This window comes from Lagopus muta, chromosome 15 (assembly GCF_023343835.1).
Source record: "Lagopus muta isolate bLagMut1 chromosome 15, bLagMut1 primary, whole genome shotgun sequence".
NCBI classification, from domain to species: Eukaryota; Metazoa; Chordata; class Aves; order Galliformes; family Phasianidae; genus Lagopus; species Lagopus muta.
The window spans coordinates 13,424,349-13,450,485 of NC_064447.1; positions in this window are offsets into that span (position 1 = coordinate 13,424,349).

Consider the following 26,137-nt stretch of genomic DNA (forward strand, 5'->3'; position numbering starts at 1 on the left):
ACAGTTTGATTAGCGTGAGCTTCATTCAGAAAGGGTTGCAAGCCTATCCTCCCCATAGGGCAAGGTGAACATCAGATTATTCAGTCAAAAATACTCATGTTTTATTCAGTTTCTATGGAGCTCAACAGCTTACACATTAATGTGGAAGAGGTTAAATTTTCAGAACTCAAATACTTGTGGCCAGATGTAGCAGCTTGTAAACCTCTGAGTTTGCTGTCTGTCTGACCAGCTTTCCAGCTGGTTCTGCCTATAAATGTCTCCCAGGTTAACCTCATTTGAATGATTATCTGGGTGCTCAAAAACTCGATGTTGCCTCAAACACCGGTGTCGTATACAGCAGTGTGCTCCAGGAGATATCTGCACCACCGACTGGCTCTATATTCCCACTGTGCTCTCATTCAAGTCAGCAGAATTGGGGACTAATTTATAGGTACTACATTGCTGTGGATGACTTTGCCTCTAGGAAAGCAATACCATAATTGTTTTTTCCTCAAAATTCCTAAAAGATCAATTAATTTCTGTCTTGCCCTCCAAAGCTATGTGGAGAGGGTCTGCAGTATTTTGCTATGGGATATTTTCTCGTGCTCACTTGCTTCTCATCTTACTTGTGCAGCAGCACACCTAACAGGCTGGAAGGGACCTCAGGAGGTCATCTGGTTCATCCCTCTGCCCAAGGGGAGAATTACTCATCCTCTATGCTCTGCCAGCACCTAAAAACCTCCAATAATTGGAACTTCACATCTTCTCTTGGCAGTCTCTTCCAGTGCCAACTTCTTTATCACTGGAAATTTTTCCTAATACCTAAGACTGATGTTCCATGATGCATTTTGTCATTATTTCCCCTTGTCCTATAACAAGGGACAAGAATTGTTGTCTTCCCTTCTTGTAGACTTCTTACATACTTGAAGACTTTCTTTCTCCTTCCCCAGACTAAACAATCCTATACTTGTCCTTGTGGACTTTGTTTTGAAGACCTTTGGCCATCCCTGTTGTCCTCTGGACTCTCTCCAATGGTCCACATCTTTGTAGTGCTAAAATAGGCTGAAGCCTCCCAGCCAATGCCTTCCCAGCACTATGAGGAAGGCAATGATTTTTTGTGTGTGCACGTCAGAGACAAGACTCTTGGGTATGATTACATCTCATGAGTGTGTTTGTGCGTTTACTGTAATAACTTGGACATTCCTAATTTGTGCTTAGCTTGTGATTCTTGTGCGGATCTGGTATGTAAACTATTGATCCAAACTTGCATATATGCAATTGCTTACCTCTACTGAATTTCAGAAAATTCCCCTTTTTGATTCATTCTCCACTCTTTCTCCAAACTGTAAGACCCTTTTGAATTTCCAACATACCACAGACCTTCCTAGTCTTCACAAAAGTTAATAAATGTCATCACAAAAGTTAATAAGCACATTCTATAGTCAATTGTACAAGTTATTATTTTAAGTACCAGACAGTACCATATCAGTAACAGGCTTATAGAATATCCTAACCCTGACACTTCTCTTCTAAGGGTAATCTTTAGATAGGTCTTCCTGAGAGCAGTTTTCACACTTTGCATTCCCATCTTGCATAAGCTTATTTTCAATCTGTTTCCCAAACTGGCTGATAAGAGCACCATGAGATGGTGTCAAAAATTTCAGTAAAGTCAAGGTATATCTCCAGACAGTCTGGAAGATCGAAGTCTTTAATTTCTAATATTTCTGTAGAAGATGCGGTTGTTTTTTGGCACCAGAATTCCTCTTCTGAGCTCAGATCAAAAGTCTTGTCCCCAGGGTGACCACTCTGCCAAGCTGCACAAAAACACTCTTAGCGATGATTCTGCTACAATATTAACATTTTAGATCCACACACTGAATAAAAATATCATTAATCTGTGCATCCTGAAGATGAATTATTTGCCTCATTAAGGATGTTACTGAGATACTGGAATAGGCCTTCCTTCTCTCCTTCCTCAGCACAGTGAGATGGGAGGCTTTGGTTCATGGCTCTCCAAAAGCACCGCGAGCTCTCCCCAGAGTAAGGTCCTCTCACGGGGATACAGGCACAGGAATTTTGAGGGAAGCTGTGCTGATTCCTAACAACTGCCCAATGTCAAGGTGGAAGCCATCTATCTCCCAGTCTCCAGCCGAAGAGATTAATTGCACTCAGTGAGACTTGTTTGATTACTTGGTCCCGCGAGTAATAACGGGTTTCCTGAAGATTACTGAAGAGAGTAACACAGAAAAGTCAGAAAGAAATATGGGAAGGTATTAAAAGGTAACGATGAAAGAGAAAAATACATATGAAACCACAAGGCGTGTAATTAGCTTAGCATGGGACTAGATTTATTTTCTTAATTATTCCATGCAGCTTCATAAAGCTCTGAGGGAAATTCATAAGTGGCTTTAAAAAAAACAGCAGAATTTGCTCTAACTGAAGGTCATTAACATCCTGAACAAAAATCGTGGTCTTCTTAAGGTCAGTGATTCCTGTTGGTTCATTCATGCTGGAATCTCTCCTGATGCCAAATGCGGAGTTCTTGACGCTTTGGGAAGTATTCACGTGGCTTAATTTAGGACTTTTAACTTAGGTATCCCAAATTGCTCACTGGAGGCTGTATTGACAGGAGAGGGAGCTTGGCTTTGAGTTAGACCTAAAGTTAGAAGGTGTCAATGCTCCATGTGTGCAAATCTCGAAAGAAAAATATTCTGCAACAGACCTATGCCTCTGTGAGATGGTGCATTCCACAGGGAGGTGACACTGTAAACAGGAACTCGAGGAGGCAACTCGTATTTCCATAGATAGGCCAAACATCAAATGCCTTTTAAAAGGTGTTATGCATAACCTTGTCACATCTGGGGGAGTAAAATTCATGCAAATGAAGCCTGGTTGGACATGCTAGGGCATCTATCTACATAGGAACTTCCAGCTCCCTCTGGAGCCTTTATCTGTTGTAGTGGCAGGAGGCTTTATGCATGGGTGAGATTGTAAGCATCTGAAATACTCCTGCTCAGGGGGTGAAGCCAACCCCCTCCCCAGCAAAGGCAATACTGTTAGATTGCATCTGTGGTAATTATACAGAATTAGTGACGCTGTTTAGGATGCAACCTGTCAGCATGGGCAAGAAAGAATATAATCTTATGAGCTGTGTTCAGAGAAGAAAAGGGAGTGGAAGAAAAAGCTTTCTGCAGGTGGAGAGGGTCCTCAAGAACCCCTGGGGACTCTGACCAAGGAATACTAAGGAGCAGTGAGGAAATTTCAGGTTTGCAGGTGCACTGGGGAGTTGGGATGTTTTGTCAGATCTACATATTTCTTTTAGTATCTGGCTCGCAGCATAATTGTGTTATGAAGTCCAGGTGTTATGTGCTTCAGCTGCATCTGGAGAGGAAAGCCAGGGAACCTGCAGCACCCCGGAGCTGAGGAAGGACCACAGTGGTGACGTGAGGGGGAGGGGGGTTGTTTGATGCAGCAGCTCTGTAGGCTCAGCTTCTGCAGAGGGAAACAGAGCCTCACACAAGTGCAATGCCAGGGAGACCAAATGCAGGCATTTCTGGAGTCACTGGACGGCTGGTCTTCACACAGATACCACCAGATAATCATCCAACCTCACTTAGAAAGTGAGACCGAGCCCTGAACTGCCACATAGGTTTGGAGCAAAAAGCATTGGATCCCATCCCCACATTTTTCACAAAATCATTCATAGGTGAAAAAAAAAAACCAAACAAAAAATGGACCTTCCCTCCTCAAGCACTCAGTTACTCACAGGGCATTGGGCATGTCTGTGTGTACACACCCAGGAGATGGGAAGGTCCAAAGGATGCAACACTGGTGCCTCCCAAATAAACCCACTGCCAAGGGCTGCTCACCTGCAGCAACCACTTGGCAGCAGGCTGACTCTTGTCAACGTCTCTCCTTGCTGAGGATGAGGCTGCTCGGATCTGGCCTTGCCACATCAACTTCTCACAGCAATATTCACCTCCTTCTGCTGCCTGCACTCGGGGTATGCAGGACTCCATGCTGGAAAGCCCTGTCTGGTCACTTGTAAGGGCTCTGTGGGACCAGTGGCATGCCACTGATGGCAGGCAATGTGCCATGAACAGGAAGAAGACACAGTTCTTCTTTCTTTGGAAGAAAATTCAGCCTCACATCAAATTGAAGTTGTGGTGAATTTTGCCCCCTGACTGGGAGTGCAGCATCGAGTCCTCCAGGAGAAGGAGTTTGTATGATGTAGTTTAAGGACAACAAAAAAAAAAAAAAAAGGAAAAAAAAAAAGAATGACAGGCCTAATTCATGCCTTTCCAAAATTATTATTATTTTTCAGCTGGGGAAGTAGGAGACAGGATGTGGTGGAAAAACATTTACAGGAGTTTGGCATGTAATAACCTGAATGATGGATTAACAGCTTGTGCCAGATTTTACCTGCCTCGAAGCAGGTAACATTTCTCAAAACTCGACAAGCTCCTGCCTGCCTAAAGCTACACCTTTCTTCTCCAGACAGGCACAGCCAAGGAGCTCTGCGCAGCTTTCATTAGCTCCAGCTTTCTCTCAAATGTTCCCATCTGCAAGTTTTTGTTTTTGAAGGGGGGAAGCGGTGGCCCTTGGGTCAGTGGGGATCATTTCTTCCCTAGGGGATTGGCTGTGAGGTTTTTTTCATGTGGGGGGGGGACCTGAGGTCGGCAGAGTGGCATGAACACCGTCACAAGGCTAAGGGCAGGAGCTGGAATGCAGAGGATAAAGCAGAATGTAAATCCATTCAGGGCAGTAATTTAAGGTGTGGGAGGTCTCCTCTTATGCATAGAAAGGTCTGTCAGTAAACGAAGCAGGAATCTTTAGCCTGCAAAACAGAGCTGCCTTTTGAATCTCTGGTTTCCCCTCTGCTTTGTGCTCCTGCAGAAGCAATGTAACGTAGTGCTTTCTCCCCTCCCCACTTTTGCAAAACGTTTCCAGAACAGTCTGAGGTTGCAAATGGCTACTGTGTGTGTTGTTAACAGCACAGCCTTCCCCCTGCATTTGAGGAAAATGGATCCTTTTCTGCCTTTTTTTTGCATGCCCCATGGTATCTCTCATAGGAATGGAAGTTTATCCTCCATGTCTTGCCTAATTTTCCCCTACATCATTTCTGTTTTCCCACGGTAAGATTAAGCTATTCTATATACCATCAGTCCCATAATAGTCAGTGAACTTTAAGTGAACTCTAACATCTAGACTCGAGTCATTACATTATCCTAATAAGTTCATCGGATAGCTGAGTGTTTTAATATTAATCTCCCTACTAAATGCCTGCATACACTGCACAGATGTCCGTACCAATGGCTCTCCTCGGAGCGCGGGATATCTGAAAAGGCCGACTGGAAGCAGCACACCATGTTCAGTAGTAAAACACACCAAGAGGGAGGTGGGATCTGTCATCCGAACTGAAAATCAAAATGCAAATAACTCCAGCCTTTGCAGACCTGGAGGGATGTGGGTGAGCACGGAGCAGGGCTAGGCTCTGATGGGGGGAGCAGTGCTGGCAGTGGGAGTGGGTCGCCCCATTGCAGGAGGCTTCACATCATGGTTTGAAGGTCCTCTCCCTTCCCTCCCACCCTGCAAGCTACATCCTTTCATTTTCCATCTATAAGCAGATGTTTTTGTCCTCTGTTTCTTTAAAGCATCGTTTAAAATCTAGCCCAATTACATAAAAAAAAAGCAAAGCAATAAAGGAGAGTCATCTTTGCTTCTACTGCTTGGTTCCTTTCTCTGAGGGATGATATAGCTACTTGCTATTAAATGCCCACACTAATGCAGATACCTCTGTGATCAAGGTTGGCTCCTCTGAGAAGTGAACGGTTTATCTATTTGTCACCCCCACCAGCATCCCTTGTGCCTGCTGTTCCCTCCATCCAGCATGGATGGAGTAAGACAACGGGTGGAAATATCTAGGACCCAGCTCCACTCCTCCTGCATCCCCTTCAGGGTCTCGTGCCTGAAGGAGATGTGGATGAGGAGTACTGGAGAAGCAGCAGTGCAGCTCGGCTCATGGGAGCTCCACGCAGTGATCCTCCTTCCAGCTGGGTGCCAAACCCAAGCCCATAACTCCCAGCTTGGAATTTAAGATCTTTTGTTCTGCTTTTAGAAACCTAAAGTATCAACTTGGATGTTTTTTATCCAGCTACGTAAAGAACACAGTCTCCATGAATGTGAAAGGTTATGTTTCAGCCAGCCAGGGAGTGGTATTACTTTATAAATATTTTGGAAAAGTCCAAAGCTTAGATAAAGGTCCTGAAAGCTGTTTGGGACTGATCCAAGACTCATTGAAGCCAACGGGTCTTTTTCTATTGGTTTCAATAGGCTCTGGATGGATTCTTCTCAGGCTGCTACTACCTACCAGCTTGTGAATGGAAGGTGGATGCACAATTTCCTGCCCCTTTTGGTGAAGCAGCAGAGGAGGAGGGGCAGCACTGTCTGTAGAAAGATAACTATATTAAAAACCATTTGGCTTCAGATGAAAGGCAATGCAAGCCTGTCATTTTAAGTGTGTGCAGGACTTAGAAATTACAATAAACTTTGGCAGAAACTGAACTTACACAAAATAAGTAGAATGCTTCTGCCACTAAAATGCGATTTTAAATGATACTGTGAAAGGAGGTAAGAAGAATTAGGAAGTGCAATTCCAGAAAACATGTGTTCTTCCTGGACTTAAAGAATATACCCATGAACAATTTAGTTAAAGGAGACCATTTATGTTCATTCTTGGGTGGCAAAAAGAAGTTTAACTCCTTCAGTTCTCACAGAGTATGTGCTGATGTTCTGTGATGAGGAGCAGCAATACCTGACACTTGATTTATGTGTATTTCTTGCCCCATGATTCCTTATGTAAGGTTCTTGATCTGCTCCATTGGTTACAGGCCTTATGTAGAACTGTTCAGGATGGAGTAGTTGTTCTCCATCACTTTTTAGGTTTCACTTCCCCCTTGCTCATCCCTGGAACCCCATTCCTCCAGCCCACAGAGAGTCTCCAGACAGAAGTGTATCTCTGGAGAACAGGATTTCTGCACCATGGTGTGGATAAACACCAGCAGAAGGGGAACAGGTGTGAGTTTAAAAATATCCTCATCTTCACAGCTCCAGATTGTGAACATTGCAGCTGTGCAACCACAGCTTGTGCTTGGTAGACAAGACGAAGAAGATTTAAGTATGCCTGTGTTCTAGTTAACCATAGAAAGTCTGAATGGCATAATCTCAAACACTGCCTTAGATCTGGCTCTTTCACCATCATTTTTGTTCTTTCTCTGGGCAGCTGTGCTTGTGCAAGTGTCCTCAGGAGCCACTTCCATGTGCCACCATCACCCCGCTTTGCCTAGTGGTGAGGTTGTACTGTGGAGGGATGCATTGTTCCTTGTTTCCTGTGACAAGGTCCAAGAGGAAGGGGAGGAAGTGACTAACATTGCTGATGTGCTCCAGCTAGAAAATTAAGAGCAGAATAAGCTAAGAATTGCCATTTTGGGTAGTCCCAGCCAGTGCTGGCAGCTTAGATCTCCATATCCTGTTCCTGGTAGTGGGCAGAGGTGGATGCTAAAGAGGGAGCAGAAGCAGATTTATGGGGATATGTCCCTGGGTTTGTTCTCCCATGTGCAATTGCAGTTGGGATTTCCTGAGCTGGGTGGTTTTGAGGATCTCATCCAGGTCTCTGAGTGCTGGGCTAGCAAACTTCGTGAGGAAATCTGGATGGTAGCATTGTTCTACGTGGCTAGAACAGGAAAGCCAGCAACTTTCCTGGAATTAAAATATAAATGAAAACACTGCTTATAAAAGAGTACTTCCCATATAGTTATTTGTAAAGCATAGAGAAGTTTATGACATATAAGGCAATGTGCACTGTGGCAGCTCTGAGAAATGCTATTAGCTAATTGGCGTTGTTTCTCCTAATGGCTGCTTCAGTAAGAAAACGATACCAGTCAGAAAGGACACAGGGCTTGGCTAAAAACAAACTGGATCTTCCCCAGGAGAGTCATTCAGGAGAGGAAGCGGGAGTTCCCCCATCTGTAGTGTCAGTGCATGATCACAGCAAAGCCTCCAGCAGCCACCGCCCAGCGATGCTGACCTGCCCCAGAGCTGCTTGGGGAAGGCTCAGCACTCAGAGCACCAGGCAGGACAGGTCACCAGCTCAGGGGAACAAGCTACACAAGTCAAGGAGTAAACAACCAGAACGCAGAAAGCAAGAGTTGCTTTTAATCCAGATTTAACCTGGATTTTCTCCTGCCTGTGAATATTCCTGCTTTTAACAAGCGCATCATTGCCATCCCTTGTATTCCCCAAGCTCTGCAGTGCAGACTGCATACCTACACCGAGAAGTGGTGTTAAAGTGTTCCTTGCAATAATTCACGGGGGAGGTTTCTGTGTGGTAGGCATCAAAAGGAAACATTCAAAGGCACCAACAGGAAGATAGCTGATCTGCAGGCCGTTTTATTGCTTGTAAAACTTTATTGGAGGTAGAAAGAGCAGGGATAGATAATGCCTTCACTGTGAAATCATAGAGCATTATCTTTGTGTCAAAACAAAAATGAGTTCACTTCTCCGAAGATTAGCACTTGGTACCAGCTGGAGCAGTGCCTAGCACCTCGAGGGAGTATTATTATTTTTATTTTTTAGTTAAAAAAATTCCATTTTAAATAGTGTCTTCTGGAATTTGCAGACCACCTATGTCTGGAATGCTTGCACAGAAGTTATAAATAAAATTATTTGCTAAAAATGTTTCCTAGCACAAACAGACTGGGTTTACCAATGTAAATATACTATATGTACTCACACATATTTTACATTGGTTACTGTGGTTCTTTTAACATTGGCTTGCAAGATAGCACAGTGTGAGTGGACATTCATTAGCAAGTTTCAGCCGACCAACATCACCATGAGATGGATACACTATTTCAAATATGGGAAAAGCCAAAACTGAGCAGAGAATGATGTAGGGTCTATCTTGCTCAGATGGAAGCTGAATTCAAACACTGTTCACCTTATAGAACGTCTTACATCTGCTGTAGCCCTGATAGAATTGTTCACATCATAGTTACTTACTGCTGCTAACACCGAAAATGAGGCAAAGATGCTTTATCAGAAGAGAGCACTCTTGATTTTTCAAGGTATAGAGCTAGAAAAGGGAGCCACTGGATAGTGGGGTAGTATATAGGGACTTTTTTTCCCACAGAAATATGTCACACATAATTTCCTTAATATACTGAAGCTGGTCACATTGCATACTGCGTTAATTCTCATGGTTTGGTGAGGAGACGTTTATTTTTTAATGGAAAAATGCACAATAATTAGATGAGTTTCCCCTTGAAACTTCTTAAGATGAAGTTGTTGGAGAGATAACAGCACACGTACGAAGTCATGTCACAGATGTATTCATGTACTCATGTATGTCCATGACTGACTCGAAAGGAAGAGCTCTGAGATAAAAGTCACTGTGGTAATGCTCAAGCTTTGCACAGCCTGCCCTCCTAAAGGTGAATGGCACCCATGGCACCATTCCCATCCCACATCCCCACACTGTAACTCAGCCACCACACTGTGCCCACTTCTCTCCATAGGAACCGTCTCAGCCAGTATTGGGTGTCAGCCAGTGTCGGTATTGATGGCTAAGGCATATATATGGTAATGATGCACACTCACAGCTTCACTTTACATAGTCTAAAGGGCAACAGTTTCTCTGATTTATGCAGCAAATTCTCTGGTTTGGTCTCTGTAGGGACAAAGAAACAAACAAAATGTGCTATGTTTCAGAAAAAACATTCATCTTATCAACCATGATAGGAAGAGAGCAATGCAACCACATAGCTCTGCAGGTGTGTGAGCGACGTCTGGTGGGACAGTCTGTCCATAGGGCAGAACCCAGCCCTGGAAAGCCATGATCCACGTGGCAGAAGACCAGCAATGGGCCAGAATGACCATCTTGTTCATGGTGCATCCTGCAAGGCATTGGCTTTGGATAGCCTGATGTGGGGTTGGATAGATTTTTGGGCAGAGCTCTGTCTTCAAACGTCACATCTGCAGCTGGATGTGAGAAGCAGCTCCATGAAGCCACAGTATCAGGCAGGATTTGACTTTGGTTTGAAAGATTGCAACCCGAATATGCCAATTTCGGACAGCCAGGCTCCACTTCATGTTGGCTTTCACTAACAAGAGTCCAGAAGGCAGAACAGTTCCTTTGGTGTTTGCTAAACTTGAAAAAAAAATAAACATTTGACCAATTTTGAATTATAAGTAACGAAAGATGGATTCATAATGATGAAAAAGTTTATTTTCCACAATATTTGGGCATCAGAGAACTTCCTTTTCCCTCTTGAGCCATTACAGTCCATTAAATCAAGACCACAGGACCTGAAAGCTGTAAATAATTAGGCAGTGATCAAACCAAACCATTTTGCTGCTGTGTCTATTATGTCAGCAACATTCACATTAATGCAGAAGACCCAACAGAAAAGCTGATATGGTCAATAAGCCATGAACTAAAATACTTTCTCCTTCCATAATTGCTCCATTATGCTAGGAATTTGCATTTTAATAACTCCCTAATTATTTATTTACTCAGTGTAGTCCACAGTATGCAATTTAAGTGTTTTAACTGCAGGTTCAATTGACTGTACATAATAGATATTGGTGAAATGTATCTAATTAGGAAGACTATAAAGTTTCTATTGTATGTAAGTAATAGTCACTGTTCTTCTTCAGGGCTGTTTTTAAAAAGATTGTAAAAGTAATTAAAAACCTCCACTTTTGTCTTCATTTGTGAAAACAGCGAGAAAAACAAGACCTTCAACAGCCAAATCATTCCAATCTCTGTTTATGTCACTGTGCTTCTTTTCCACCAGCCATTCCGGTGGGCAGAGGTTGCATCTGTCAGCCTGGATGTTTGTCCCTAACTGATCTGTCTTTGCTATTGTAAGCTTAATCCAGCCTTTTAATTCTACCTGAGATGCACTTTCTTGTGGTTGAATTAATGATAAACGTGAGTATCTTGGCATCAAATATGTTCTATGTCTGGAAACTCTGATTCCTGGCGTCTTGAGGCTGCAGACACTTCCACAAACTCTAGGAATAGCCATGACCTGCTTTCTGCACCGTTTCTCTCCTTTCAGGCTAACCCAAGCACCTAGAAACAGAACTCTATTGAAGCGTAAGCTTTTTTAGTGTTCGCTGCTTGTTAACTTCATTTTTCCTATTTAATTGCAGGTTTCGTGTTTATAGAACGAAGAAGGGCATCTTGTAAAGGCACCTTTTCATGTGTGGAGAGACCGTAAAAATGTAGGTAGGGGCTTCTTTTCCACAGTGGGTGCCCCTGTGGCATTCTGAAATGCCTCACTGCTCTGTTATCAAATGGAGCTGTTTCAAAAGAGGAAAAAATAGCCCAAATACAACCAACTCCTACTTGGGTACCTCAGACCAGACACTATTTGGTCGTGTGGGACCAAATGTCAAGCTGGACAAAGAGAGCAAGCATGCAGTGAGTCGGGCTATTGTGGAGATGGAGAAGGGATGAAAACAATGGGGACAACAGTGACATTTCTGCCAGTGCAGTGGGTGCAGCACACCCACTTGCTTATTCCAAAACTCTTGTAGGGTGCAAGTTAGCATTGTTGTTATTCACATCCACTGCAGTGCATGCGAGAAATTTCTTGCTGTTAATAACTGCAATTTTCTTTGTCCGTCCAGATGAATACAGTTTAATTAGGAGCAGCCCTACTAAGTATGATTATTGCACCAAATAGAGAGGTAACACGCCAATGTTCCTGTGAAGTATAGCTTTTTTTCAGCTCTCACCTTCTGATGAAAGATTTACCCCATGACTGACTCAGTGAACTACTGATCTGTTGATTTATGCCTGGGAGGATAAGAAAGCTATTTTGAATAGAATAAAATCTACAACATACTGACGTAAGAGATGCCTTATGAGATTCCTCCCACTGTAAATCAATCCATTTATCCCAGTTCAGGGTTTTGGAGCACCAGCTGAATGATCTTTTGTACCACGAGGACTCAAGAACTGTTTATTTTTCTTCTGGATGGGGTAGAAGGTGCTCACCATCGGTCAGCTGAGAGGAGGAGCTGAGGTGGATGGAGAGTGAGCTTACAGAACATGAAAGCCATTCAAAGTCTTCTTCCACACAAGTGCACTAACTTGTCAGCAATATAAAATCAAATGCACAGACTCCAACTCCCATCACATTGAATCTTTTAAAACTATTACTCTTTTTTTTTTTTTCTTTGTCATTTTCTGGTGTCAGTATCTTCCTACTTAGCTTTGCACTGTGAAGGTGCTCATCATAGTAATCCCATTAGGTAGATAGTATCACTGTCAGTGTCCTTGAGGAGAGCTAATCACCATTCCTATTGTTCCTTTCCTTTTGATTGCTTAGGAGACAAGAAGTAGATGGCTCTTCCAGCCAGTAGACTCAGTCACTGAAATTTAAGACTTCATTAGATCCCACAAAGCACCTTGGAAGCATTAAACCACTAAGGTACTTAAGCTGATGACTCATGTAAATCATGCTCTACCTTTGCAATAAGGTCTCACCTATACCACAAATATAACAAGAGGAAGGGATCTGTTTACAGCAGGGTTACTCCACCAGGTAAGGAAATGGTTGTAACTGGCAGGGTGGATGAGGTCCATGTAGCTTGAAATGCCTCCCAGCTGCAAAGTAATTATTAATTTCGTTTATTCTTTCTGAAAACTTTTCAGAACGAGACTCCAGAACATTAAAGAGAATCACAAATGCCCATGGAAAATGCTACACTGAATTTCTCCTCTCAGAGACCTCTGTTTACTGAACTGCACCCAGAGCCCATGAGCTCAGAATATGCCAGCAGAAGTGTGCAGGTTGGTTTGCTCAGGTTGCCTATTGGCATTTCATGCAGGGCCCTGAAGATAACACATCCTCCCCTGCTTTTGTGTATGTGGCCACAAGGTGGTGTGCTCAAAGGTCAGCTGTTCTGAAGCGTGCAAGTTTTGTGTAATTCTCCTTTCAGTAAATGTAGCGATATATTTCATATAAAGAGCATACTTAACTCTTCTTGAGAAAAAAATGTCTTGACATGATATTAGCCTTTATTTTATGTTCAACACCATTTGTGTTCCATCAGAAACTTTAAAGTCTGGTGGTACAACCACACATGGACAGGCTCCCTGTGCTTATATCACATTTTAGGACAGAAAGCCGCTGTGGAGTACGTGTTGTAAAGCAAAAATGTAATACCCATGAGATTCCACGCAGCTCAAACAATAACCAAAAGGGAATTTATTTCAGCAAAATCCCAAGAAAGGGTCTGAGTGAGGGTAAAGAAGCCTTTTTGTCTGAGAGCAGAGGACGGAGCGCTGCTGGAGGACTCAGCTCCTGTGGATCAACTTGAACTGCATTGCAGGAAACAGGGCTTGGGAGCTAAGTGGTGGTGAGTCTGCCTTCATGCTTTGTATTCAGCAAACGTCACTGCACTGGACTGCAAGTCTCTTGGAGATGTTGCTGTGAAGGTGTTACAGACTGGTCAGAGAATTACCTGTAGTGCTTTAGAGGCTGGGAATGCGTGTAGCCCCAGGGCTGCAAGGATTAAGTAGTTTGTACAGGTTCCTGCATGAAACCGTTGCAGTTTTTGAGCTTATTGGTCCCCATCCAGTGAATTGATCTATGAAGCCACCCTCTTCTCAGGAGTCACTGCACACGTGGGATTCTGGTCTATTCACAAAATATTTGCAAGTGCTGAAAGGCCTGGTGGAAGTGTCTTATGTGTGCTGGAAATTAGCATCGCATTACTAAAGAAAAGCCAATTTATCAACAAAGTGCACTTTGGAAGGGCAAAAACTGCTTGTTTCATTTCCTCTAATCATTTCTGCGAGTCACATAAGCTCATGAAAAAGAACCTCACATGAATTAAAATTTAAGGCCCCGTGGTTCAAGAAAGAGTTTTAAAAAATAATAATAATCTGAAAGATACTTCAATAACTGCAAACAAATCCCATCCTTCCCCAGAGCTCAGTTTCCTAGTTAGGTTAAAGCAGTTGTTCAGTCCCACATTAGGGTTTGTAAAGGATCCAGCAAAGGACACCTGAAGAGGAGAAAACCATCTCCCAGTTTGCAAATCGTTTTGATCCAAAGTCTTTCAGAAGTAGGAGATGTAGAAGGAGATGTAGCAGGGCACTTTGGCCCCGGCCCTTCTCAGGAGATAGCTGACATAGCTGTTCAGCAGTGCAGTTTTGTTTTCTTGTTGATGAGATCTAAAATGAAAAAGTTGACCACGACCTCAATAAATCTCCAATACAGCCCTTCTCCTTGGAGGCTCCCTTCTGACATACCCTGGTTGAGGAATCCCCTTGGCAGCCATCACTGAAGAAAGCTGTGGCGTTCCTCTTGGTGGCTGGACTCAGTTTTCAAGGCAAGGGGAATTCCTTTGGCACTTCAAGATCCATCAAAGGGATTCAGCTCTTATCCATCACCCACATGGCATCCAGGCTTCAAATTCTTAACATCAGTGCCAGGCAAACAGTTTTTCTGCTCTTCCACTTCACTCATGGCCCATTCTAGAGCACAGCATTTGGTGACTGAGGAGGCAGAGTTTGCTGCAATCTCCCTTACTTATAGCTATGGTGAGATGGCAGGGTTCTCTGCTCAGCTTACGGTTTCATGGCCTGTGAGTAACCATCTCAGGCCATGGCAAAAAGGAGCCAGAACAATCACAAATTTCCAGAATAAAAGCATTGCAAAGGCAGAACACAGCTATTGTGGCAGAAGTTACATCTCATACACCAGCAACGTATGGGCAGTCAGAGGAATGCCTGCTAACATCACAGTCAAAATTCGAAGCCCATTTTTCTATGAAGTTGCTGGCATACGGTATGCTACTAAGAAACTCAGTGGAAATCTACTAAATGCATAACTTTCCTGCACAAAGGATACATTCTTTCATCAGATCTCTTCCTTTAACCCATGCTTCCCTTTGGAAGCAACATGCTACCATTGCCAACCACAATGTTGCAAACTTAGTTTCAGTGCAGCCACGGTATTACAGTCACAGCCCTCCTTGCTTTCAATCTGAAACTTCCTTTTGCTTTTCTATAAATCTTGCTATCTTGGTCTTATTTCATAGGTCAAACCTAGAGGTTTCATCCCAAAAGAACAAACTTCTGGCAAAGGGGATGGATTAAAGGAAAAAAGCTAAAATTGGCCAGAAATGGTGGGTAAATACAGCCATGCATAATGATAGAGAAAGATAATTACTCAGCAAATGATTGAGCTGTATGTTTGTTCCATTGGAGTATGATGGCACGGCTGCTGAGAGAGGCTTGAAGTTCCCTCTGCCCTTTAAGCACATCTTCCCCTGAAGGACACCAAGATTTTCTTCTGCCTTTAGGTCATTCCTGTGTTTTTGTGCTCACTCTCCTTGTGTGAAAAGACCTAAAACCATTTATGCTCCTACTGCCACTGGGACAAAGCTCCAAAAAGTGTGATAATCCTCTGTCACACATAATACCCATGCCTGAAAAGGCACCACATCTAAGGCCGTGTGAGTGATTTGGGTTTGAAGTTTCAGCCAGGGCTGACATAGGAGTACATCCTTGCCACTGTGCTAAACTGTGAGCAAATCTCTCTGCTTATTCCCCCCAGTCCTTCCTCTCTAACTTGTTCTTAAGTCAAATAACCAGAGAGCATCCCCAGCCCTGCAGGCTGCAGTTAGTCACATCACTCTGCTCTTTCTCCCTGCTGCCAGACCTTCTTTAAGCCCACTTTGTACCAGCTATGTTATCTAAATTAGAGACCCTCCCACTTAAATTGGTAACAAACAAAACCTAATTGCCTTGTAAATAAACATCCTCCCTCACAGGCAGATAGGCAGCATGCTTCTGAGATGGGTGAATGTTTCTTGTCTCCCCTTCCCCACATTTTCCTGCTTTGCTTCACAGCCTGAAAAGTTTGGTAGACACCTCAGAACAGATGTCCCCATTCCTTCTGTTGCCATGAATGCAGGGAAAAGTCTTCCCTAACAGGTCCTTCTGAATAATGAAAGGAGCATTGCAGAGAGGCTGTGGACTCCTGAGTTTTTATCTCTATTTGCTGATTGCGTAGTGCAACAGGGAAGGAATATTAGGTTTTTCTACGGTATCTGCAATTCCCACTCTTTTGCATGTGACGTGTATAATCACAGAGGCTGAAAAGGAAAACTGTAGATCTCGGTGTTATCTGAAATGGTGCCAGTGGTGGCTGTGCCAAAGCAAACATGTAGAAGTTGTGTGAGTGGACACGGTGGCTCAGATCTTGGTTTTGTCTGAGATAGAGCAGGCAGGATGTGAGCAATCAGCCCATGTCTTCTCCTCTTCCTTAAAGGAGAGAAACCAGATTTAATTACGAAGATTGGGAAAATTAGAACTATAGAACTTAAAGTGACCCAAAGAGTGATGCTGGTTCTGAATAACGCAGTCATTTACCGTCTGTCTTAACACAACTGCTGTCTGTAGAAGAAAGTCAAGAACATTAAGATAAAACATAAGGCAAAGAAGAGAGAGAATCTGCCTTCTGTAGCCCTGTACTCCCACTCCAGTCAGTTTCTACATCAACTGATAGATAAGGTGTTTATAAAAGCTATCTGCACAAGCACTAAAAGATCTAATGAGTCAGAAAAATGATGCCAAAGTAAAACAGCATTGCAAACTGCAAAGTTCTGAATGTATCCATAATTGATGTAGGGAGGGAGCTGCACCTTTTACTTGGACTGTGGAGTGACTGGAAGCAGCTTGTCTAGTGCTTTTGAGTGCTCTTCCAGCAGTACAGCACGTCTCCTTAACAAGGCAACTTGTATTATGCTATGATATACCTTCAGGTTCTCCATCATTATACCACACTGCAGTGTTTTAATACTCCCACTTGCATAACCTAGAAGACCCTGACACAAGGCTATGGAAGTCAAAGCAATTATTTTCCCTAGAGTTTAAATCGGGCCCTAGATGTCTTCATTTCCCAGGCATTTGCTTTTATAGAATACGTAATTCTCCATTGATTCCTTTCATGCTTCAGAGACACCTGATGCTGAAGCCTCTGCCTCCACAGTCAGGAGCACTCATCTTCTGGAACTGTATCTTAACTGGGAATGATCATCTGGGCTATTTGGAAACCTTTCTGTAAATACACTCCTAACAGATGTCTGTATAATTAGAGTCCCTTATGAATATGATAACTTGTGTCTTAGGATAAAGCACTGCTTGATCTATGAAATATTCTCATATCCAACTGGACTGTATTTTATGTCCCATGTGTTTCTCTCCTTTTTTTTTTTTAATTCTTTCATTATGTTCAGATAAATTCATCACAACCCTGTTAATCAATGTTTCCCTCTGACAAGATTGTACTGTTCAAAATTCATAGCAGCAGTCCTAAGAATTTTCCAGATAGCTTTGACTTGTACCATCTACTGCAGGGCATACATAATTTGCTCATTTAATAATGATTTTAAAATGTTTTAAATCTAAACACAACAACACGTTTCTACTCCTGTATTCGGGTGTGATTTATCCCACTTTCGTGATGAGACAGGCGTAATAATTATACAAGCCCTCAAGCTAGTATACATGAGCATTAAAGTGAATTATGACATGATCAGACTGCTGAGGAAAGCCACAGTAATTGTGCAGAGATGGGGCTGGATTTGCTCCTCTGTAACTGATTGCAGTGCTATGGAAATCAGCAGAGTTACCTGCCTGCAAGATTTGGTCCGTGCAATCTGATGTGAACTTGAGATTTTAGCACTGTTGTACTTGTGTGCTCTGCTGCCAAGATAATAACACTGAAACAAGACGATAATTGTTTTGTTTTACATTGTAAGTGCACCTCTAACACTTTGTGAAATAATGGGAACAAAATAAGAGATGACTCAAGTACACAGATATAAAATATGTGTGGTTTCTGGATTCGAGGCATAAAGGAGGAAAGCAAAAGAATCCTAAAGCTACAATTGACCAAAGATCAGAGAAGTGAATGGTAATCTTTCCACTTTTCTTTCAGTGAGATTTAGATCAGTTCCCTTTGGGGAGTCACAACGAAGTTTATTTGCATTATAAATATACTGTTGATATATCAAATTATACTACCATCATGAGAAAAAGATTACATATGGAGTCACAGCCTAACTTAATTTCACATGAAAGAAAAATTATATTAAGTTACTATTGCCAGATTCTAAAGGCAATGACATTTGACAAGGAAAACATCCATACTTCTTAGATACAATCACTAAGTTTTGTTCTTTCTGTGGTGATAAGTCTATTGCATCCAGTAATGAGCAATCTGTCCCTCTGAAGAGTAATCCTTGCTGACCTTTCTCCTTATCTTCTTCCTGATCTTTGTGTGTCTTAACCAGAGGAAAATATTACATGTTTTCACTCTGAAATAGTCAACTAGTGGAGATTGGGTAGGTGTAACAGATGCGACTAACTCACTTTGAAATAAAAGGTGTTTGTTGTCTCCATGGATTTATTGGCAATAACTAATAGATCAAGCCAGTAATGACTAACTTGGTTTGTAAATTAGCTTCTTGTTTTCCTCTAGGGAAGAGAAGTATTAGTGCAAAAGCAATTTCTTTTTTTTACAGTCACAGAATAGACTGTCCGGTTCACAGCTTTCATTTTCTGAGCATTATATGTGTACAAACCATTTCCTTCTTCAGGATGAACCACAACTAATTTATCTCTGCACTTCTGTTACTTACACAGCAAATTGATATGGAAAAGTCCTTTTGACAATGTTTACACCCCAAACTCTTCTTCACCTGTTGGAAAATGAAGTGCTCAATGTACTTCCATCAAGCACTCAAACTCAGAATTTTCAACCATTTCTCCTCATTTGTAAGTGTAATTTGTTTGTGATGAGTGGAATTCTCATTAGGCTTTGAGTTGTTTGACATGTTTTGATAAGTCAAAAACAAAGTCAAAATCTCAGCAATGTGAAAACAAGCACATTTGTTTATTTTCCCCAGTGACCTCACTGGAATTCTCTCCCAAAATAAGAAAACATTGTACTATGCAGTGATAAGTTTCACATGTCCCTGGTTTTGAGGGAAATCACTGATTTCGATCCTCTGCTACTACGTTCTCCCTGAATTGCACAGTTTCCCTCTTCTATATTCACTGACAGGTGGGGAAGAGGACATAACAGAACGAAAGCCAAGCAGAAAATTGCAGCAAAGGGCTGGTGGAGTGCTGCCTAACCGTCTGTCTCCTGAAGTGTTCAGATGGTGACTAGATGCCTACAGATAAGACATTTTTTAATCAAGAAGTTAGAGAACTCCCTAGCTGAAATGACATGGAGTGAGTCATATGGTAGATCAGACCAGATCATCTAAGAAAATGTTCAGTCTTTCAAATATGCATCCCTTTGAATTCAGGTAATATTTTTTCCCCCAAGAGAAGAGTCAAAGACCAGATCTTCCTTAATCAGATGTTTCAGTGGGAAGAGAAGCTTTAGGGGATCTACATGACATTTTAAAGAGACCTAAATATTAGAGTAGGGGTAGGACAATTTGAGAGGAGATGCTGACTGAAATTATGACTTTGTTGAACCCAAGTGGGAATTTGAATTCAGGGGCCTAGGTTACCACCCAGTGTGTCAGTGGGAAAACTGCCAGTGTAAGATTGAAAAAAAAAAAGTGATATGAGATGTTTAGCCTCGGGAAACAAAATAGAAATGATGAGTCCCTCCTTCCCATCTCCCCTCAGAAAAAAAAAAAAGAGATGAGTAAAATGGAGAGTGACATCAGATTCGATAATCTGTCTTAGCACAAGGTATGTGTAAGGCAAGAAGCTCTTTTTTTCTTCTATTATATAAGATCAATAATGGAGGGACTGAGAAATTGAACAGAGTGAGCAGAACAAGGTTAATTAGGGAGTTCCCAGAGTCATGGAACAGCTGAGGTTGGAAGGGACCGCTAAAGGTCCTCACTCTTACTCAAGCTGGGTCAGCTTGCACAGCTTCCCACGACTCTGTCCAGGTGGTTCCATCCCACAGAAGCATCCAAGGACAAATTCTGCTCTTCAGTAAAAGCTTGAAAGATCACAGCTCCTCATCACATCCCAGTAGTGATGATACGAGTCCTTTCCTCTAGGTGTAAACTCTCCTCTAGCTCTCTCAGTGCTGCTCTTTCTCACATAGCTATGGTTCTTCTGTGGCAAGATCGGCTCAATCTGTGGAAAAATAATAAGCCCACAGTTGTTATGAGAGTCAGGGCAGAGCATAATTCTAATTACAGGAAGCAGGAGAAAGAGGGGAAAACTTTTGGAGTGCTTTATTTTAATTTAAGTAGGCTTCTAAGATATGAGAAGCCAGCAATATTGTCAGAGGTTACAAGGAGTTTTCATGCAATCGCAAATTCATATTTCTCTGTCCTAACACACAATCTGGGAGAAGGGCAGCCAGAGGTAAGTGGCAGAACCAGGAGGAGGAAGAGAGCTATTAGCCAGCTCTGGTTTTTCTCTCCTTCTTATCAGATTGTAACTTCACAGTAGCACTTCCACTGCAAACTCCTTGTAGCCCTTCCAGATTAACTTTCAAGCCTGCCTCCCTAACCTTGGGAAATTGTAGACACGCGAGATCAGCTAACAAGGCAGGGGAGAAGTTCGTTTGTCTGCAGTGGGATCTCTCCATGCCACAGCTCAGCTTCCTTTACCTACAAGCCCTACTGATTCCCCAGAGAGATGGAGTAAGCTAACTGCTCATTTGCTATTAGGAACATCCCAACAAAGATCAGGACTGTGAATGTTTGATGGACACCTATCCTGTCTTTTCTTATTGGCAAAGATTTCTTCTGCTGGATATGCGTGTCAGACTTTTATAAAATCAACCCCCACTCAACTACTTCGAGTTGGTAGGCATCCTAAGTTGAATAAACTGAAGTAATTTGGGATACAATTCAGCATAAGAGATCACAATTACTCTGCTGAGATTATTCCTGCATCACATCCACTTATGAAACTACAAAAGAAATCTGTCCACTGGTAAGTTTGAATTATTGTTCTAATTTTTTTTTTTTTTTTTTTTTTTTTTGCTTGTCAACCAGCTTTTCCAACATTTTAGCTGATATTTCCTGCTTTAATCCATCTGGGGTACAATTGATTATTTTTTTTCTTACAGTTCCCAGGGCAGAGTGAAGAAAATGGGCATCAGTTTAGACTGTCTCTGCCAGGAAACATATAATAATGCTGTCGTTTCTAAGAAAACTCTGCAGCAGCAGGCTCAGACAGCTATGAAGTAAAGCACATGCATGGATTTGTCATCCTGCCTTACTCTTAAACAACATTAGCTTCTTTGTCAATTGTGAGGAAACGAGGGAAAACCCCTTGGAGGTGTGCCACACATTTATTTGTTCCTGAGCTCTTATGGCAATGTTGGCTACAACACAATCCTTTTTTTAGGAATGAAAGGTGAGCATCTGTGTGACTTGTTCTGAAAAATCAACAGACATGTTTGAGAAACGCATTTTCTTGCCACATGTTGACTTGTGACATCCAAGGACAGGATGCTTGTGACCGCACATATCCGATGTTCCTGACAGATCACGAGAGCTGCCGCCTGTCCCCTCCAGCTCTGCTTCTGGTATGAAAAGTCATCCAACATTGGAGCATGCATGGGCCAGGGATGCTCTGCCACTCCAGCATGGAACATTGCAAGCTCCAGCGATTAGGTCAGCAGAAACATCCTTTTGCTCTTCTACATCAGTGTTAACAGTGTTTTCAATTGCCTTCAGATAATCCCATGCTGCCCCATCACAGCTGCCTTGAGCTGATGTTGTTGCCATTCATGGAGTATGAGAATGAGGACAGGGAATGGTGCAGCTCTAAGGCAAAATACATTTCCCTTTAGAAACAAATGTCGCAAGTGGTGGATGAAATCTAGCAGAGTGACGCACTTCCACATACATTAGCACATACTTTGCCCAAAATAGAACCACTCTGTTTTTAAGGAATATCTCTACAAGGAAAGGGGGAGAAATACTCCTCCCTCCTTCCTTTGCGGTGTGTTAAGAAGGCCCCAGATTTCTCCACTCTCCCACTTGTTTCTAGAAACTCATCTTCTATGAAAGCTGCAGGAAGCACTGACTGTCCACTTCCAGCCTGCCTGCCCAAAGGGAGACCTCTGTGCCGAATCCCAGCAAGAGGTGACAAACAAGGCAAACACATTTCATAGTGCTCATAGAACCATGACACATAGCACCCATGACTCAGATGGAGTAGATAAGCTCTCTGGCTGCTGCTTCATTAACCAAGGCTCATTTGCTACAGACATCATCATCAAGAGTTCGCAGAGATGCCACAGAAAGATGCAAAGTGACAAAGGCCAATGGATGGTCATCAGGTGTAACTCAGTTTCTCCCAAAGGAGAACAGTAAGTAGTGCATGTGCTCTCCTCGCCCAGCCCCTCCTGGCCCCACGCCTCTGTGTGGCTGCCACATACTCTGTGTCACCTCCCAGGAGATGCTGTGCTGCTCCACAGCTCCCTCTCATCAGCTTCACAGCCAGTCCTGGCCTCCATGCAATAGACTAAGACAAAAGTCATGCTACAGAATTAACAACTAATGAATTGGGGTTTAAAAAGTCCACTAAAATCATCACAGATTGAAAGAGCTTTGTTTAGAAGAACAAGTTGACACACAAACAACATTAAGTGTCTGATCCTCCTCTATGCCATGCTCAGCCCCAGTGAGAGAACAATGCCTCTCTGCTCCTTTGCACTTTACAGTGTTCCTCCTTTTCTTTGGGTTCTTCCTTGGGCAAGTCCAGCTCTGTCCCCATTCAGCCTCAGGGCTGGGACTCTGGAAAATACCTCCTGGATCTTTAATGGGCATTTGTCTCCCTCACTGCAGTTCTTGTTCCTCTCTGCTTTTAGGAAACATCATTCATTAAAGATCAAGAACAGTTCAATTCAAATACAGCTTTTACTTATAGCATTTTTTCCTCTGCTCTCCCTCCACATCTCCACTGCATTTTTCTCTGTATGTTCTATTTTCTCCTGTCAGATTCCCCTCTTTCACATCTTTCCAGCAGCATAGGCATCAGTGTTTGTCCTTCGTAGGGAGAATAAAGATCCCTATTTGATCTCTGTTTATCACTGAACCACTAAAAGCTGACGTTCTGCAGTCTTTCCTTAATAAGGAATACTTACACTTGTCACAAAATTGTAACCTTAGGGTTGCACAAGAGTAAAGCCCTTTTTGCCTCTCCTTCCAGGTGTCCATATGTGTGAGGTGGGGAACCTGGCCAGCTCGCAGAGCCGCCTCTCCTCCAAGAACTGCATACTGAGGCAAATTCCCAGCTTATTAAAAAATAGTTTTGTTATTTTGCCATCTTGTTTGTTCTGCAGTTCCACTGTCTTTTCAGCCTTTTATCTTTCTCTCCTTCTTATTTTGCTTCTGGATTTTGAGGGGAAAAAAAAAAAAAAAAAAGAAGAAATATTAAAGAAAGAGAAAACAGAATGAATTCTTAAAAATGCCTTTATTTTAGGCTTCTCAGTGTCGCAGAAAAAGCCAGTGTCACTTCCAAACTGCCATAGGAACTGACAGGAACATTCCAAATTCAGGTGCTGATTGACCACTGAAGAGCTGTTTGGATGAAGAATCTCAAAGGAGCTTCCAAAAGCACTAAAAAACCTTGAAGTACATTATTCAGCTTTTCTTCCACTTGTGATGAAAGTGCCTTAACTTCGCCGTTGCTTAATTCATTTCCAAAATAAATTAAATAAAAACCGGAATAGCTAGAACTTGAGTAATGTTGTCCTAGAGTTTAATGTGGTAGAAGTACTCAGCTCCCAAATGTAGGTTAGTTGTTTCAGGTTAGTTTTCCTGAGTGATTCTGAGAAAACTTTTCATATGTCTTCTTTTAATTTGTTTTCCTTTCTTACGTGTTTCCTTCAGCTTACAACCTGGAGGATGTTTGTCTAGATTTGTGAGGTAAAGTGCAGTTAGGCTTCAACCCAGAAAAGTGATTCAAAATAAAGGAAAATGTTGTGGTCTGTGGGTTAGTTCATGAAGACCTCGAGTTTACTATGCAAACGCCTTTTATATTTTTAATTATAATGCACTCTTTCTTAATATTTTGAAGGAAATTGTTAGCATGCAGAGAGCAGAAAACCTTATGCACTTTCTTATTTGAATGCTACGAATTCTAGAATTTATGTTTCCTGATATGCACTTGAGACAAGAATCGAGATGACAGCACGACGTTTGACCATGACCCATTAAAATGGTGCCCAGGCTTCCTGCTCCGACGCAGCAGGCAGTTGCGTAGCTGTTTGCAACTTTGACTTAACAGGATTTTGCAATGCAGTTTCACAATGCCACTTTCTCCCACTTAGCATTCAAGAATCCAGTTGCAGACTGTTTGAAAATCCCAGTAAGCTCCTGAGAGGAGACTCTCAGCTCTCCCCACTTGTAGCTTTTGCTAATTTTTCACCACCTGGCATCTCCCCCGTGTCTCAGGCCAGGCGCCCTGTGCAGCACATCCACGGATGTTGTTTGAGTTACGGGAGCTGCACCTCCCAGTCGTAACACATTCTTACCCCTTTACATCACAAAGAGAGCCGACAGCCCCATTCAATCATTGACAGTCTTTGGTGTCTCTTCACTGCGCAATGGTTATTGCTATAAACAGTCTCCATCAAAGTGCCCTTGTTTTTCCTGCTCTGCCATAGCAGAGCCACCAAGGTTCCCTTTTGTCACCAGGTGACCAGCAGTGTTTTGGTAAACTTTTCAGCCCATTTGACGTGCCATGGAGCCAAAGTGTGGAAAGAGCTTGTTCCGTCTTGCTGGCCTGAAAGCACCCAGCATAGGGCTGGGAGTATCAGGAATACAAGTGGTTATGAAAGGAAGAAAAGTGAAAAAAGGGTTTTACTGAGAAGTATGATGTCACCCAGCTCACAGTCTATTTCTGGAACTAAGCTGCGAAACCCATGACACATTTTGACACATAAATGTTGCCAACTAAAACTGATAATATATAATTGTTTAATAGGGTCACAGCCAACTGTTTTCCAGATAAGGAGCTGAACTCTTCCATGCAATGTAGCATTTGTGGAACGTTACACCTAGTTGGTTCCATGCTTTCATTGGCTCTGGGATTACTTCCTATCATATTTAAATAAAAAGACTAGATTATTGGGTACCATAAGAACAATGGATTGCTTAATGGTCTTATGGTGCTTATCTTAAGTCAATACAACAGTTTTGAGTTTCTAGGGCTATGTCAAGGGCGATGAAACAAGGACTGCATTCAGCAAATTAGTCATTAGTTTATTTTTTAATGCACATTTAAGTATCTTATTCTGGGGACTCAGATATACATAGATGATGCAGTTAAATGCAGATTAATTTACCAAAAAAGAAAAAAAAGAAAAAAGAAATTGTGCCTGTCTGAGAAATAGAATCTGGTAGAAAATATTATTATGTTATTATGTGCAATTTGTTCTAGATAAAAGTAATGATCAAACAGCTTCCTTGTCTCTTTGCCATGGTGCAAATTTCCTGTGATAGAGGTCTGTTTTGTATGGAATTCTTCATCCAAGCTTTGTTCCTAGAAGCTTGACAGGAATCCATAATATAATTACAGTTATTAGGAGTAAGTAATACCAGTAAAAAGAGATGCTATAGAAGTGTAGATATGGAAGGGAAGAGATAGGTTCTGATATGAAACAGAGAGAGACTATAGCCCAGAAATGTATGAAAATTGATCAGGATGCAGAGGCAAAGAGCAAAGGCCAGGTCTCCAGGCGTGCAAGGAACAAGAGGGGGACCGAAAGGCTAAGCTTGGGCTTCAAAAGCCACGTCAGAGTTTTGAAGAACCAGAATTCTTAGGCTATCCTGGAGACCTGAGTCCTAAGTTCTTCTCATAACAAGTTTCACAATGTCCTCATTTCTATCTTTACAGGCAGCCATACAGTTTTAACTATAAGGTCATAAAACCTTACAATGTTTCCTTTTTAAAATCAATGCTTTCTAATCCTTAACTTTTGAGATGTGTGATGAAAACAAAACAAAGTTATTTTCTTCCTGGATCTGATGTGGACTGCTGGAGTTAATTTGCAGCTATGGCCAGTTTGCTCCCTTATAGAGAGAAAAATAGGTTGATTGTTTCCTTCAAACACAAACTCAC